The sequence below is a fragment of the Pipistrellus hanaki genome (genome assembly GCF_964339955.1).
Source record: "Pipistrellus hanaki genome assembly, chromosome: 1".
NCBI lineage: Eukaryota > Metazoa > Chordata > Mammalia > Chiroptera > Vespertilionidae > Pipistrellus > Pipistrellus hanaki.
In genome coordinates this window covers 134,596,235-134,613,507 of record NC_140503.1, presented here as the reverse complement: position 1 = coordinate 134,613,507, position 17,273 = coordinate 134,596,235, and the positions used below count along the sequence as shown (strand labels likewise).

Sequence of the window (17,273 nt, the reverse complement as noted above, 5' to 3'; positions counted from 1 at the left end):
ATTTGACAAAATCCAACACCCTTTCTTGATAAAAACTCTCAGCGAAGTGAGAATAAAGGGATCATACCTCAACATAATAAGAGCCTTAGATGACAAACCTACAGCCAACTTTGTGCTCAATGGGCAAATACTAAACTCACTTCTCCTAAGAATGGAGACAAGACAGGGATGCCCACTTTCACCACTCCTGTTTGATATAGTACTGGAAGTGTTAGCCATGGTAATCAGACAAGAGGAAGAAATAAAAGGCATCCAAATTGGAAAAGAAGAAGTAAAACTGTCGTTATTCACAGATGACATGATATTATATATAGAAAACCCCAAAGACTCTATCAAAACCTGCTAGACCAAATAAATGAATTCAGCAATGTAGTAGGATACAAAGTTAATACCGGAAATCTATGGCCTTTTTATACACCAACTAGTAGCCTAGTGCACAAAATTCATGCAGCGGGGGAGGAGAGGTTCCCACAGCTCAGCTTTCACCCTCTCCAATTGGGGACCCCTTGGGGGATGTCCAACTGCCAGTTTCATCCCAATCCCTGTGGGCAGTCAGACATCCCTCTCACAATCTTAAACTGCTGGCTCCTAACCACTCACCTGCCTCTGCCTACCTGCCTGATTGCCCCTAACCCCTCTGCCTGCTTGCCTGCCTGATAACCCCTAACTGCCCTCCCCTGCTGGCCTGATCTTGCCCCCAAATGTCCTCTCCTGATGACCTGATCTCACCCCCAATGGCCTTCCCCTGCCAGCCTGATCTCACCACTAACTGATCTCCCTTGCAGGCCTGACAGCCCTTAACTATCCCTGGCTGCCTTATTGCCCCTAACTGCCCTCTCCAACAGGCCTAATATCACCCCTAACTGCCCTTTCCTACCAGCCTGATCTCACCCCCAATGGCCCTCCCCTGCCAGTCTAATCTCACCCCAACCGCTCTCCCCTGCTGGTCTGATTGCCCCTAACTGCCTCTGCCTCAGCCCTCACCATTATGGCTTTGTTCAGAAGAAAGTCAGACATCCAGAAGATGTCCAGTGGACCCGGTCTAAGTAGCATATTGCCCTTCTATTGGTATAGATAGATTATATAGAATAGGATTGCTTAAATGGGGGGAGGAGTTTCAACAAGAGGAAATGCTAATGGCAGACAAAAATACATAATCCCTATATCTGGACTGAGAACCAGGCATATGCACTATACTGCCAAACTGATCATTAAAAAATTGAACCTCTTTCTTGCACCTTATACCAAAGAACTGTTGCCCTTAAAACCCTTCCTCAGCCCCCACCTTAGGTTCTGCCTTTGTAGTTCACCCAGATTTGGTTTTGATTGGTTGGTTTCTATGCCAGCCTATTGTCTCTGGGCCTATCTCCAGGCCTGATCAGAGAGGTGGGGTTGTTCAGCACTTGCCTCAGGCGGTTGGCAAGTGGGATGAACTGCTGACCTCTGGGAGAGAGAGAGAGGCGCAGCTGCAGGCAAGGCCTGGAGTGAGACAGCGAAGCAAGGGCTGATCAGCAGCTGATATGAGGCTATGGATCATACCCTGCTTCTCTCTCTGGGCCTTGCGAGCAGCTGCTGCAGCTGTTGATCAGCCCCATCTCTCTCTCTCTTTGAGAGGTCAGAAGTTCAGCCCATTTGCCAGTCCCCGCCAACCCAAGCCTGCTGTGCACACAGCCTGGAATTTGATTGTTCCTTCAGTTGTTTTGGACATTACAGACCCTGGCTCTTTATATATATTGTGAACTCATATAAAGAGAAATTAAAAAAGTAATCCCATTTACCATTGCACAAAAAAATAAATAAATAAATAAAATTTAAAAAAATTTAGATACCTAGAAATAAATTAAACTAAGGAGATAAAAGACCTGTACTCATAAAACTACAAGACATTGAAAAAGGAGATAGACAAAGACATAAACAAATGGAAGAACATATTATGTTCATGGGTTGGTAGAATCAACATCATTAAAATGTCCATACTACCCAATGCAATCTACAGATTCAATGCAGTCCCCATTAAAACACCAATGGCACATGTCAAAAATCTATAACTAACTTTCCAAAAATTCATCTGAAATAAAAAAGGACCCCGAATAACCACAGATATTCTGAGAAAGAAGAACCAAGTTGGAGGGATCCCAGTACCAGATATCAAGCTCTATGATAGCAAGCCATGGTTCCCAAAACTGCCTGGTACTGGCACAAGAACAGACATTTAGACCAATGGAATGGAACAGAGAGCCCAGGTTTCCTTAGATTTAAAGTTCAATAGCAAAGACTAGAAAAATTATCATGCTACTCTCTCCAAAAACCAACAAAAAAAAAAACTATCCTCAAGTCAGTATTAAAATTCTCTCTATATAAAAGCCTAATGACTGGAATGACTGGATGACCGGCCGGTGGCTGGTAGCTATGATGTGCACTGCCCCAGACCTTGTTGCTGGGGCCCTGACAGCCCTGATTCTGGTTCACTTGCTCCCCGAACCCAGACAAGAGCGAGGAGGGAGCCTGATTCCGCATGGAATTGCTGTTCCTTAGCCGTCATGCCTTGCTTGCTGCTGGAAATAAAGGGGGGCCAGCTAGCCAACTTCCCACGGTTCCTCTCCCCTGCAGACACCCCCCCTCGTTTGGTCCTGATCACCAAGACCCCACCCATGCACAAATTCGTACACCATGCCTCTAGTAAACAAACAAACAAACAAAAAACAAATAAATAAACCTTACAAAAGCAAACATTACAGTGGTAAAAGAATAAAATGCTATAAAAATGACAGGACATAAGTAAACACTATCAATTAAAAACTAGATAAAACAGAATATAAAGTGTTGGTGGCCCTAGCCAGTTTGCCTCAGTGGATAGAGCACCAGCCTGCAGACTGAAGGGTCCCAGGTTCGATTACAGTTAAGGGCACATGCCCAGGTTGTGGGCTTCATCCCTAGTAGTGGTTGTGCAGGAAGCAGCCGATCAATGCTTATCTCTTATCAGTGATGCTTCTATCTCTCTCTCAATCTCCATTCCTCTCTGAAATCAATAAAAACTAAAAAAAAAAAAACTAAAAAACAAACAAACAAAAAAAAAAACAACTAGAAAAAGAAAGTCTTGGCAAAGAAACTCAAGGAAATCTCCAGGAAGCAGAAAAAGACAAAATGGGAAATAAGAGGGGGAAATATTTAGAGATTTGTCCAGGAATACTGGTCTAAGAGTTCCAACTTCTGACTAATGGGAATATTAGTAAAAAGAAGGAATAAAGAATTTATAAAAGAAACAAAAATATCCCCTGAGAGTAGATAAGACCTGAAGTCTTGATGCCACAATAAAATGAAAAGATGCATACCAAAACATAACATGAAATTTCAGAATCCCAGGAATAGGTAAGCTTCTAAATATTTCCAGAGAAGAAAGGGTGACGGAAATTACTAAAGTTGCAAATATACAACATATCATACATTACCAATATATTTAAGAGCAACAATGTAATGAGAAAATAGTAGAAATGTCTTTGGAACTGCAAAAATTTATTTCAACTTATAATTCTCTGCTCTATTAAGTAGGATGCATTTCAGAGAGGCTACAACTCTGCCCATGTGTCCTTTCCCAGGAAAAAAGTTCTTCAGTGAAACAAAGGAGAATAACAATACAGAGGAAAACATAAACAAAGTGATTTTTTAACCAGTATTCCACCCAGCACACTGGTGTGTGGCAAGAATATTTACAAAATGCAATATCTATTTGGGCAGGGGCACTAACCTTTGCCCTTACATTGTCAAATAACAAAATGACAACAGCCAATACCACAATAGACATCAAAAGTGAATGAATCACAATTACACTTTTTTTTCATTGGTAAAAAAATATATTCTTTTGATGTGTCACAGAATTTTAGTCATTATTTTATGCATGCCATGAGATGAAAAAGTTTGAAAATCACTGACTTAAGAAATTGGGATCCAACACCAGTGTGTGTGAGATCCCAGATGACTTCAAAGAAATATGCTTAAAAGTAGGCACAGAACAGACCTTTTGAGAACAAGTGTATAGTAGAAGAGGATAACAAAAACCTAGGGAGATGGCTTCAAATAAGAAATAGAATGAATGTGTTTAGTACATGGAAAATATTTTTGACAGGCCTGTAACAAATGTCACAGCATGTTCAGGGGGGAAAAATAGAAAAGAACAAGTGATTACACTAAAAAACTAATTCCACACACATAAAAATAAAAACTTACTAGGTATTATGTTAATGTAGCATACATGTAGAATTTTTGTCCAATAATCATCTTTCTCTGCCAAATTACTAGATTGTTAGATATAAAACAGTTATTTCTGAAATCAGAAAGTCCAGCCTACTTTCTGAATTTGGCTATGTGAGATCATTTTGATGAGACAGAGAGGTGTGCATTATCGTGGAGAAGTGTAGCAGTGCTGAAATTTCAGTAATATAGAGGTGCCAAAAATGAATACACATTTTAACAGCTGATAACTCAATTTTCACTCCTTTTCAGGTTTAATTGATTCAAAATAATAGGTAAAGCCAGCCTATGCTTTGAACAAAGAAAACTTATTCTAAACTCTGACTAAACTTTTTTTTTTAATGGGGAGATATAAAACCGGCAATAGGTGACAAATTGAAGGCACACAATTATCAACTAAATAATTAATTCTTGACATTTGCTATTCCATTGCTTTATTTTGTCAGCAGTGCTTGGACCAAAATGGTCATAAGTTTGAAAACAGGTACTGACAAAAATTATTCACTTCTATAGTTTCTTTAAAATTTTTTAAATGAACTATCCTATATAATAAAAGACTAATAGCAAAATGAGGGAATGGTGGAATGACTGGTTGCTGTGATGTGCACTGACCACCAGGGAACAGATGCTCAATGCAGGAGCTGCTCCCTGGTGTCAGTGACTCCCACAGGGGGAGCACCGCTTGGCTGCTCTCCCAGTGGGCCTATGCCCACAGGCCACACCGCCCACCAGTGCATGAATCTCATGCACAGGGCCTCTAGTAAGTTAATAAACACCAGCATAATCATGCAGAGTGCATATACATTTTTTTATCTAAAGAATGAAGGGGGCAGCGTCCTAGGCTGCAGTGGTGGAGGTGGAGGAGGTTTGTAGCAGTAGCAGCATCCATGGCCGGTCCCCTGTAGTGGGCCGCAGCATTTATGCAGAGACATAGGACAGGCCTGTTGGTGGGTTCCTGTGTGGGCCTGTTTGAGGCCCAGATCTTGTACCACCTCTTCCCAGATCCTGTGGTTCTATGGCTATAGTACTGGCCTCAGGGCCAGCCAGCCCCGCTCTCCCCAAAGCTTCAGAGACTTTTCCAAGAGGTGCTACAGGACATTAGTGTCCCATCGGACCATGGGTACAAGGCCTTCACCACTTCCACCTTCCTGCCTGTTAGTGCTGGCTTTCCAAGACTCCCCGCTGGGGCTGTGGTGGGCATCCCCGCCAGCTTCCTGGGTGACTCAGTGACCAAAACTGACCACCCTATGATTGTCCACGGGCAAAGAGTGGACTGGAAAAGCCCAGAAGGTACCCGGCTGAAATACGCCCTGACCCTGTCCCATGATGCCCAGAAGCTTGTCTTGGCCAGGGAGGTGGTGTGCCTGGAGAGCAGTACAGCTGTGCTGCAGACCCTGTCGGCCCCAGCTTGGCTGGCAGGAACTTGGACACTGACCATAAGTGCCAAGCATTCCCTGGGGCTCTATGGAGGCCCCATGAACTTAAGAGTTGTCTTCAACCTGGTGGCAGCAGTGGTAGGCTTTGTGGCTTATGCCTTCTCTACAGACTCTCTCATTCACGCCCTGAAAGCCTGGCTGGACCAAGCACAACTTCCATGTCCCCAGCCTATTCTCAGGGTGGAGTGGAGTTCTATGAGAAGATTCTGTCTGGCAACCTGGCCCTGCGCAATCTCTTGGGTCCACCTGGAGAGAGGCTGCATATGTCCAGGGGGAACATCGTTCCCAGACATTGGTTCCTCAACAAACATTGACCCTACATGGCCTGTCGGGATTCCATGCTACAGATGTGGAGGGCAGCTCAAAACCCAGGCCACTCCTGAGGGGTTCATCTCACGGACAATTCCAGCTCATGCAGGCACAACCCTGCCATTGACCCTAGGGACTCTCCGTACCCACAACCCAATGTTTTTGGAGTGAAGCAACCTGGATTCTACCTCAACCCACCTCTTATGATCTAAGCGACCTTGGGCACATCCCTTTATGAATCTGAGCCTTGTTTTACTCCACTGTAAAATGGGGATGATGTACACTTCTGGCAGGATTGTGGGGTCCTCTGGCAAAAAGGGTATGGCATAAGTAAATGGATGTCCCTCCTTCTAGGTCTGTGAAACCAGTAGGCTGTGGGGATGAGTTCATACCTATCTCACCACCACAGGTGCTTGCAGGATGTGAACACTCCTACAGGGAAGAACCACTAGTGGTTTGCCTGTTGGTCAGATCCCAGTTTCCTTCTGCTGTAGAGGTTAAAAGCTTTGAGAGGTTGCCCAGCCAGTGTGGTTGAGCATTGACCCAGGAACCAAGAGGTTGCCAGTTTGATTTCCAGAAAGGGTACATGTCCGGGTTGCAGGCTCAATCCCAGGAGGGGGTGTACAGGAGGCAGCCAATTGATATTTCTCTGAATATTTCTATCCCCCCTCCCTCTCAAAAATCATTAAATAAAAACATTAAAAAAAAAAAAAAAAAAAGGAATGAAGGGTATACAAGAAAAAGGCATGGCCAGAGAACTAGATGGCTCAACAGTAACAAATAAATAAATATTTGCATAGTCATGATAATAGAAACACTGATTCTGATTTACTAAAAGCCATGATACATGTTGGGAGGACAGAAGGAAGGAAATAAGACCACATTGGAGGGAGAAAGCTAAGCTTTCAGCTGCTACGACAGTAAGTCAATAGATAACACAAAAATTGCCTTAGGCATTATATTACTGTTAATTTTGTTTAAAAAAATTAAAAGTTAAGGCACAAAATTAAGGCATATTTTTATACCACAATCATGTTACTGACATTTTACTTAAAGATCAGAACCCCTTTAAAAAATGACTATTACTGAGCCAAAAGCTTTCCTGAATATGTAAACTTGTTAATTAAGATAACAGAAGTGAATAAGAAAATCTTCCAAAAAAGGTTCATGCTAATGATACTGGGTTTAGAATAGATTTTTAACAATTATGGCAGACAATTTTTAATTCAAATTACTAATTTCTTACATAACTTTTCAACTATTTACTTACATGGTAGAAATAGTTGTTCTTTCTCTTTCCTCCCACTAAGAATAAAAAGAATGAACTGATCAATACTGATACAAATGACATAGAAAAAACAGAAGTTACTGATTACCTAAAAGATGACTAACATACAAAACTGTAGGCACACACTCCTCAGGACTGTAGAGAGGAGCACAGGATAGCATTTCCTTTACTCTCTCGCCTTCTCTTTACAGGTGAGCAGCCCATGGCTCTGGAAGAAACTGAGAAATACAGCAATCCTACCCGAAATGATCAGCTCCAGACAGTCATGCACACATGCCATGAAAACGAATGTTAAAACGCCCACTTTTTATTGAGCTGCATGGATGCAAATAAAATGGACCCTTCCCTGCCTGTACTTTTGCTGTCACAATCAACTGAAAGACTTGATCCGTGTGCCTTTTAAAGCAAGTAAACTCAATTGAACATAATGTTAAGGAAATAAGCAGGCAAGCAAAAGCATTAAAATCCTCCAGTTCTGGGTTTTTATCCTAAAACAAACAGGACAAAGGAAATTGACATAGTTGCACATGCTCCTGCTAAGCTTCTGGGGAACCCCATAAGGCTCTGTTCCTCTGACATACTCTGTCAGCATTACCTAGGGTGAGAGAGTTTGAATAGCTTCAAATTCTAATGTGACATAGCATTTGCTTGAGCACTATGTAAGATCACACATTCAATCCTCATATATAAACAACTGAAATGTTTTTTATTTGTTCAAACAAAAATCTGTGACCTAAATCCTATCTTGACTTACCGATCACTTGACTTTTCTTGAGGAAAATTGTGCCAGCCCTTGGATGGACAGAAGGGATTAAACCTGAAGCCCAGAAAAAGGCATACAATTTTGTTGAGTAGAAAAATTCATAATTAAAAAACAGCTACACATCAATTTGTATCACTTACTGTTGAGAAGACTTTTTAAGTAATGGTAATAAGCCAATTTTAATTTTAGTAAAGATAACAATATAAAAACTCTACTGGGAAAATTCAAAATTGCAGAATTTTGCTATACATGTGCAGTAAAACCAGGCTATGTCTTAGACTTTTTTTTTAACTTAGACCTAAATAATCTATGAATTATGTACTTATCAATTAGAAACAGTCAGTCTCTTTCATGCTAATATTAGCACATTTCAGAAAGAGTGTGAAGAAACAAGTTAAACTGTGGCCAATTATTGTCAAATACCTGCTAATATATCAAATATGCCCAAATCACATGAGCTGTATTTGGCAAATGTTCTTTACCATAAGTCTAATTCTAACTCCATTCACAAAATGAACTTATTTAGTTAGCTGTGGCTTACTTGGGGCTATTCAATGTGGCACATTAAAAAGAATAGTATCAATGTTTTATTCTACAGGGAACCTTTCATGACAGTGACTTTTTATACTTTCATGAAAGTGATTTTTTTTTCAATCTTTATTGTTCAAAGTATTACAGATGTCCCCTATTTTCCACAATTGTCACCTTCTAGCCCACCCCTAGGTCTTCACCACCCTACTGTCTGTGTCCATGGGTTATGCATATATATGCACACAAGTTCTTTGCTTGATCTATTCCCACCCATCCACCCATCCACCCACTCCAGCCTTCCCTCTGAGGTTCATCAGCTGTTTCATATTTCTATGTCTCTGGATCAATTTTGTTCATCAGTTTGTTGTTGTTTTAGATATGGATGGAGTGGTAATTGTTGCTTCTGAGTTGTATACAATAATTTCAAATCGAAATAATCAAGACTAGAGCAAGTTAAATAGACTCACTTTGTGGAGAGTTTATAATATATAGGCTGCATTCTAAAGAGCTCTGTATGCATCACCAAAATTAAATTTGGCACATTTGTCATCTGCATGTCAGCCTATTCTGTTTAGCAGCTGGTTACACAGTTGGTTCACATCTCTAAGTCTCTGTTTTTACATTAGCAATAGAAGGAGAATATACACAGGACTTGTTTGAAGTTAGAAGGACCAAATGGGCTATACATGGGAGTGAGTTGTAAATCTTAACTATATAAAGGTCCTTTTTGGTCTCTCATCCAACACTACTCATCTACTAACTGGTTTATAAAACACTCAGACAGAAGCACACCTTACAGCACCAAACAGAGTGAAGAGAAATTTCTACAGGTTCTCACTTGTTTTGTGTCTAAAGGTACAATTCATAAATTCACATAATTTATTCACTTTTTTCACACTGTTTTTATATTCTGAACAGGGAGTAGTTTTCAGTTATAAGGTGGATATAAAGACATATCCACCATGCAGGTGAATCCCTAGGCTTAATTATTCTATTTTTTTTTTAAATTAAAAGCTCAACTAGAGTTTAAATAGAATAAGAGCAATGATGTGTTTTCTCTATAAAATAATGAAATAATCTCTGACATTTAAAGAGAAAAAAAAGCCCAAAGAGGCTTTACCGTCTTTGTAAATGTATGTTTTCTACTTCACAAATCACTCTTCATTAGCTACATTGTTACCCAGGATTATTTTGAACCAGGTAGCATATCTCCTCTCTTCTCCCTCTCTCCTCCCACTTCTCCACTCCCCAAGCTCCTCTTCAGGCATCTGGTCTTTAGCACTTTTACCTCAACATTCTTACAGTTAAACAGGAATCTACTGGCAGTAGGGGAGATGATGAAGATAAACATTCTTGTGCACAATTTTGCCAAGACTTAACTGCCTTAGACTTTATGTTACAAATTAAAGTCTACATGTATGTGTTCTCTCTGGAAACTTTTGACCAACACTTTTGTGAACAACCCACCCCTCCTTTAGAACAAGCAATATGGCAAGGAAGTCTGTTAGGTCCCTGAAGTTAGACTGCGGGAAATTTGTGTCACCGTGGACATGTTAAAGTAATCAGAACTCCCTGGATCCTCCTAAATGTAAAAACCAAACAAATAACTATTCCTGTCATTTGAGAAATTTTGAGTTCCCTCTCCCACAATTTCCTTCTGTGTTCAAATTACAGTTGGAAGGAGTAAACAGCTTCTATTCAGGCAACTGAAAACTGCCTACGCAAGGACACTATATAGGTTCTATGTCAGTTATTGATTTTGAGTTTACATAACAAACCCTGCAATCTTTGCAGCTGAACTGTCCAGAATATCAACTATCTTAATAGGTGGGAGCAAGGGTTATCACTGGGCCCTACCTGATTCCTACACTAAATATCACAATGCTGGATAAGGATAGGGAGATGGGATGGAAATTGCAGTCGGGATGTTAAAGTTTTCCATGAGAAAAAGGAGAACATATACCCCAAATTCTTCCTGGAGCCCCAGGAGACGTTAAACAGAGCCATGAACAGGAAGGGACAACTGGAGTGTCTCAGGCTGAGCTGGGGATAGAAGGAGGAACTGGACATCTGGGTAGTAAACAGGGAGAGAAAACGGCCAGACATGACAGGGGAAATGAAGGCTCGGGATGCCAGAAAGAAGGCAAGAAGGAGTCTGAGGTGGTGCTCATCTAGAGGATCCTGCAGTCAGGTCAGCAGAGGCCAGCGGGGTAACGGACAGCAGTGAACACCTGCCACCTCCTTACCTGTGGGAATTTGCAGGTCACTGAGGTGCACCACAGGGTGGCATTTGCAGAACACAAAATCCGAGTTCTTATATGTCTGGCCAGCTTGAGTCACCTCACAGACATAAGACTCAGGGTGTGGATTCACCCACTCAAAGTTCCGGCCCACTTTGGGGCTGGCGTTGGGCTTCAGGCAGCAGCAGGTGAGTTTGTTCCCCATGAGGAACCTCTACTCCTAGCTGCTGGTACCGCCTTAGCTCAACAGTCCCTCCAACCCACCCTTTTACCCCAAAATGGCAAGCCACTCCCCTATTTCCCTCCTCCCCCCCTCCCCCGCACCCCTCTGCACAGCTGTCAGCTGCTGCTCCCTCCACTGAGATGACCAGTCTGTGAGGACAGCCACAGTCTCACTCAGCTAAAAGGTATGCCAATCAGCAACTGCTGAGAAACACAACTACTGCAAGAAGAGAGCACAGCCAAAGCTCCACCGCCTGCCACAGCTGCTTCTCAACTGAAAGCCTGTCTCCTAGCTGGGCCCAGCCAACCAGAACACATTCTGTGGTCACCTTGGTTACGAGGGACCAATCACGGCAGAGTTCCCTCCATGTGCACACCTTGCTGAGAAGGCAGTTGGTCATTACACTGGCCCTCCCTGCCCTGCAGCCCATCCACTCCCTTTCCCAGCGCACACCTGTGGCCCAGTCTGGGGTTCCATACAGAATTTCCTCAACACAGTCAAATGTTGTCAGGAGGAAAGGAAACCTACAAATGCCCTTGGCATGGCAACTGGGTGAAGAGTGAATACATTTTTTAATTACTGTACACGTTTTGGAGAAGAATATAAAACAATCAAAGAGAAAAAGATGTATACAATAATTACAAAATGTACAAACATTTACAAACCCTTCAATCAAATAGTTGTTTTCTCCCCCCCTCCCCAAAGGACCAGAGGGAATGTTCTCCTTTATTAAAAGGATAGGAGAGAAAGGTCACCTCAAAAAATCAGGGAAGCAGAGATTATTAATATTCAACAATATAAGGGACATAAGTATGTTTTGGTGACAAGAATGAGCAATGTATTAAAATGTGGAGACCACAGTGGGATGGGAAATGATCTAATGAACTTCAGCTGTGTGTTTTTTTTGTTTGTTTGTTGTTGTTTTTTAAATAGCATCTAGTTAAATCCTGAGAACCTGGATGTAACTAGATGCTATTAGTAATATTATTGCTTAAAGTCCTAGGAATGTCATTAGATAACATTTTGGATGATTATTGTAAGCTTGAGGCAACACTGAAGACTAAGTTGCAAAACAGTGCCTGCACTTAACAAGAGACACACCCCACAAAAATCAGACTTCATTTACCATACATTTAAGGCTTTTCCTCCAGGCCCCAGTCACCTAAGAAAATGTGCTCTTTCTGCAGACTCCGCTCCTTCTCCCGCCCTACCTTCCTCGGATCCACAAGAAGAAAGCCTGTCAAAGTGGGTGTACACCTGTCCCTACAGCACCAGGCAGCCCACTCTCTCCAACCCCCTTCTATTTTTTCCAACAGGGCCCCAAACACTGCTGCCAGATCTCAGGGAGCCAGGGCCCTGCGCTCACCATCAGACATCCTGTCATCATGGGGGTCTGCTGGCTTCTCCCTGCAGGGCAGGCTCCATGGATGCCTGGGACCCAGACACGGGAAGGAAGGAGCCAGCCCTACCCACCTTTTACCTCCACACCTCCATCCCGGAGAGGGGTATCTATGGAATCCGCTCGTGAGCTGGAGAAAGGGGCTACATCGCTGGCCACAGCCACGTCTGCCAGACTCCTCCCATCATACATGCGACCCCACAGAGCCCAGCAGTGAAGTGCCCACGAGGGCGGCAGTGGGGGCCCTGCCACCGCCCAGCACCCAAGCCCAGCCCTGGGAGCGTAGTCTGCAGCCTTTGCTGAATCTGAATCCCCACTGACCAGAGGCCCTGATCCTACGATCCACTTCCTCACTGTGGCCTCGGCTTAACCCGCTCTGGTCTTCCCGCAGCACAAGGCCAGCTGGGCAGGTCCCTGTTAAACCCTTCAGATGCCACCCCAAGTCCCAGCACCTGCTAAAGCCAGCAAGTGATGGCTGCGGGACCTCTGGGAGCCTGGCGGGCAGGTGGGGACCGAGCTGGATGACAGGTGAGTGCACACCTAGTGGGCAAGCCCGGCCCCTGTGTTCCCCGGGGGCTGAGGCTGACCAGCCCATCTCCTCGGTAAGAACCACGCTCCCATTTACTGAGGACGTGAAACCTGGACGGCCTGGTCCTTGTCCGTGTGGGGTTTGACCAGCTTTCCATCTAACTTTGGCAGATGTGTGAGGGCAGGCACCTGAGAGGGCAGGGCAGAGCTATCCTCCATTTTGTGTAACTGGACCCTAGCCCTCACCCAACCAATCAGGGTCAGCCAAAACAGTGACATCACCACCCATATAAAACCCTGGGCTTGTTGAAATTCGAGCTCTCATCAGCCATGCTGTTGGTATGAGTGGGACAGAACCCATGTTAACATGAAAAGGCTCTCTTGTTAATTGCATCGGACTCAGCTCCCTGCTGGTCCTTGGGCATCACGTAATCTCGGTACAACATCTGGGGTCTTGCCTGGGATTTTCCGGGATTCCCAAGACCCTGGGGGACCCCAAATCCGGAGATCCTGGCTGGCCGAGGTAGAGGTGTGTGGTGTGTGTGTGTCTGTGTGTTTGTGCGTGACTGAAGGAGTGAAGGATTCCTGTGGGTAGTGCCCAAACACATCTGGGAAGACGTGCCTTGAAGGACTATGGGCTGTGAAAGTTGGTGTGTGAACATGCCAGGGTCTGGAGACAGCAGCGTGAGCTGAGGTCTCAAATGTGGAAGAGGGATGGAGACCTCTCCCAGGTATGTTGGACTGGCGCTGTGGCTTGTGGCTATGGAGTGGGTTTCAGAGTCAGCGGCCGTGAGGTGGCACCGTGTCAGAGGCGAGCCCCGGGATGGTCCAGCCGCTGCGCCACGAGCGGAGTGGGGCAGCTCGGTTGCAGGCAGGCAGCACAGTTCCCAGATGGGGCCATGTCTATGTGCTGCCGAGCGTGGTCAAAGGAGGAGCCACTCCGGGGGTGTGGGACCTGTGGCAGCGCAGGCCGGGGAGCAGGCCAACCAGAGCGTGGCTGGGGCAGTGAGGCCTAGCTCGGGGGGTGGGGCCTAGCAGCGTGGCGGTTCCGGGGAGACCTCCAAACCCCCTTCGGGGCTTCAGGTCCGGGAGGGGAGGCCTTGTGCTCTCATGTAAGGCGGAAAGGCCAGTTCAAAATGAGTGCACATAGGGAGATAAATTAAAGCTGGTTTCTCAAAACAAAAGCCCTTCTGAAATTCCTGCCCTGATGCAGGTAAACAGAAAATAGATAACAGGTTTATTGAAGTGTTGATCCAAGTATGCCTTGCATGAAGTCTAGAGAATTGCTTTAAAAATGTAAAAATATTATTGATTTGGGAAATGCTAAGTATTTGATTTGCTACCTGAAAAATTTAAAGTTCTGAAAGTTTAGAGTCTTTTCTGGCCATGAAAACATTTTTTAATGAAGGAAGGGGTGGCACGCCCTTCCCCCCAGCTTCAGGTAGGCAAGTTCCAGCCTTCAGCCATCTTTAAAGAATGTGTTCATTTCTATTTAAATAGCTAAAGGTGGCTCCTTTGAAATAGCTTTCTGCCTGTGGTAATTTTTTAAAGGACAAGTTTACATATGAATATAATAAAGAACTGCTAAATATTTGACTTGCAAGCTCTGGAAGTTTAAGGTTCAAATTGAATTCAGAGAAGTATATGCAGTAACTAAATGCCTAGAGTACAAATAAGGGACAAGAGCCTGGAGAGAGATATTAGAGTGTTATATGGCAGGCTGAACTGTATTAGCAGTATTTTCCAGTTAAAATTATCAAAGATCTCAAGGATTGATTTGTTCTCATTTGTCAGATGAGGAATATATGTGATGTTTGAGCTCTATCCAAGTTGTTTCAAACGGACCTAAGTAAATTTGTTGAGAATTTATAGTGTGCCTCTTGTGAATGGTTTAAAAAGTAGGCCAAGTCATATTAATCTGTTTTGTTTTGCTTTATATGCCATTGTTGTTGTCATTTGTAATCACATTGTAAGCTTGAATTTGGGCTTGTACCTGCATCTTGTATTTTGTACATTCGGTTGTTTAAACTTTGGGAGTCATTTTTTTGTTTCAGTCATGTGTGTCTACTTTATAGATTTAAGTAGACTTCATCACGAAGGTTTGTAGTTTATTTAGACTTGTGCTAAAACAATGTGAGAATAATTATTTGTGTGATTTAACCCGCTGCGACGACTGCTTGGACACTTTTCACTGATGTTGGGGGGAGGGGAGGGGGCTTAGAGATGCAGATAAATCTGTATCTAGGAAAAATGTGGCATTTTAAATTTCAAGTGGCTGGAGGCCTGGGAACAGGGTACTGGACCTGTTCCCTTCTCCCTTGCCTTTTCTATAAGATTTGAGGCATGGTTATGTATTTTTTAAGGATATAGAAAGAAGGTTTAAAAGTTAATTTGATAAAGATAAAGATTTTTGTAAAGGTTGTAAAGAGAATGTCCTGATAGGTTAGCTAGGAGAGGCAAGCCTGTTAGTTTCCTCATGGACACTGGGGCAGCCTATTCAGTCTTGACAGAGCCGATGGAACCCGTACATCATTCCAGGGAGCCTCCTTGGACATCAAAGAAGGACTGTGGACCTCGGAAGGAACAAGTACTGGGGGAATGCAGCTGCTGAACTGGAAGTCTCAGTGCCTGCCCTAGCCTTGCCAGACACCGCAAAGCCCTTACATGAGTAAGGTAAGGGGCATTGCCAAAGGGGTTCTCATTCAGACTCTAGGTCCCTGGAAGTGACCTGTTGCCTAACAGACTGGACTCTATGGCAGCAGAGTGGCCAGCATGCCTCCGGGCAGTGGCCACCACAGCAATGCTGGTGAAGGAGGCAGATAAGCAGACTGGGCCAGGAGCTACACTGGCCGCCAGCCCTGCCTGCCTGCATCTGGATGATGGTTCAGAGGAGCCCATTCGTGGCTACATGGAAGTGATGCAGCGCTGCCATCATCAGAGGCAGCGGTAGTCACTCTGGACCACACCATTTGGGCACCGTTCCGAGATGGAGAAACTGTGCCATCCACAGAGAAAGAGGGTTACCAACTGCAGCCAGAAGGAATTGGCTGAACAGAAGCAAGCCACAGAAGGACCAGATGATTGGTGGACCCTCCAGATGACAAGACTGTTGGTCCCAGAGGCTCTAGGTCAGATGTTAGTTGCCCAGTGACACCAGGTTACCCACTTAGGTGTCACCAAGACTTCTGAACTTCTGTGAGGCAGATACTACCAAGCTTAGATAAGGTAATTAAAAGCCTAGTTGCTAGAAGTACTGTCTGTGCACAGGTAGATTCTAAGCAAGGTAAGGGGTCCCTCTGGGAATTCAGGTCCCAGGGAACTTCCCCAGGAGAGCATTGGTAGGTGGATTTCAGAGATAAACCACCAGCATTAAGGTCTAGGTTTTGTAGACATTTCAGATTAGGTTCCCACTAGACAGAAACTGCCTCTATAGTAGTCAAGAGATTACTCCAGGAGATTATAACTACCCGGTTTCCCCGAAAATAAGACAGTGTCTTATATTAATTTTTGCTCCCAAAGTTGCGCTATGTCTTATTTTCAGGGGATGGCTTATTTTTCCATGAAGAAGAATACGGTACACATTTATTGTTAAATGAAAATAAAGGAAATTTATTACCTGTATACGGTACAGTAGTACGGTAGTTGTCAACACAAACCAGACAAACTGTGAATCCTACAGTATCAAGAATTTACTCATTTATTCACTGACAATCATGTCATCATCTTCTGGAACATCATCATAACAATCCAATTCCTGAATTTCCTGGTGAATTTCTTGTGACTCCATTTCTTTCAGAATCAGTGGACCAAATCTCTCATGTTTAGCCTAGGGGGGGGCCTTATTTTCAGGGGGGCTGCCTTATATTTCACTCAGAAGGAAACCTGTAAGTAGGTCTTATTTTCGGAGGATGTCTTATTTTCAGGGAAACACAGTACTAGATTTGGGCTGCCAATATCAGATAACAGCCCCACCTTTGTAGCCAATGTATCTCAAAGTATAGCTCTAGCCTTAGGACAGGCATAAGCAGGACTCTGAAAAGGGGTTTAACTAAAGTGTCCTAGAATCAGTGAAAATTGGACCAACCTCCTATCCTTTGCCCTTTTAAGGGCCAGATGTACCCCTTACTGGGACGAGTTCCCCCTTTTTTGGGATCATGTATGGTAACCATTCCCTTGCTCAAGTCCTTACAGGCTCTGCAGTTTGCTTGTTCCAGATGCACTGCCAGTGCCCACCACAGACCTTGTAGCCCGGGAACTCGGTGTGGGTAAAGAAATTCACTGCCCAAGGACTCAAAGGGACAATCCTGA

The 17,273-nt window shown here is 43.8% G+C and overlaps 1 pseudogene across 1 annotated transcript; it reads left to right on the top strand.

Annotated features, from left to right (window-relative positions):
• Window positions 1-5,117: 5,117 nt before the first annotated feature.
• On the top strand, window positions 5,118-6,067 carry LOC311629390 (transmembrane protein 177-like; annotated as a pseudogene). Its single transcript has one exon. The product of its transcript is annotated as a transmembrane protein 177-like (transcript).
• The last annotated feature ends 11,206 nt before the right edge of the window (window positions 6,068-17,273 follow it).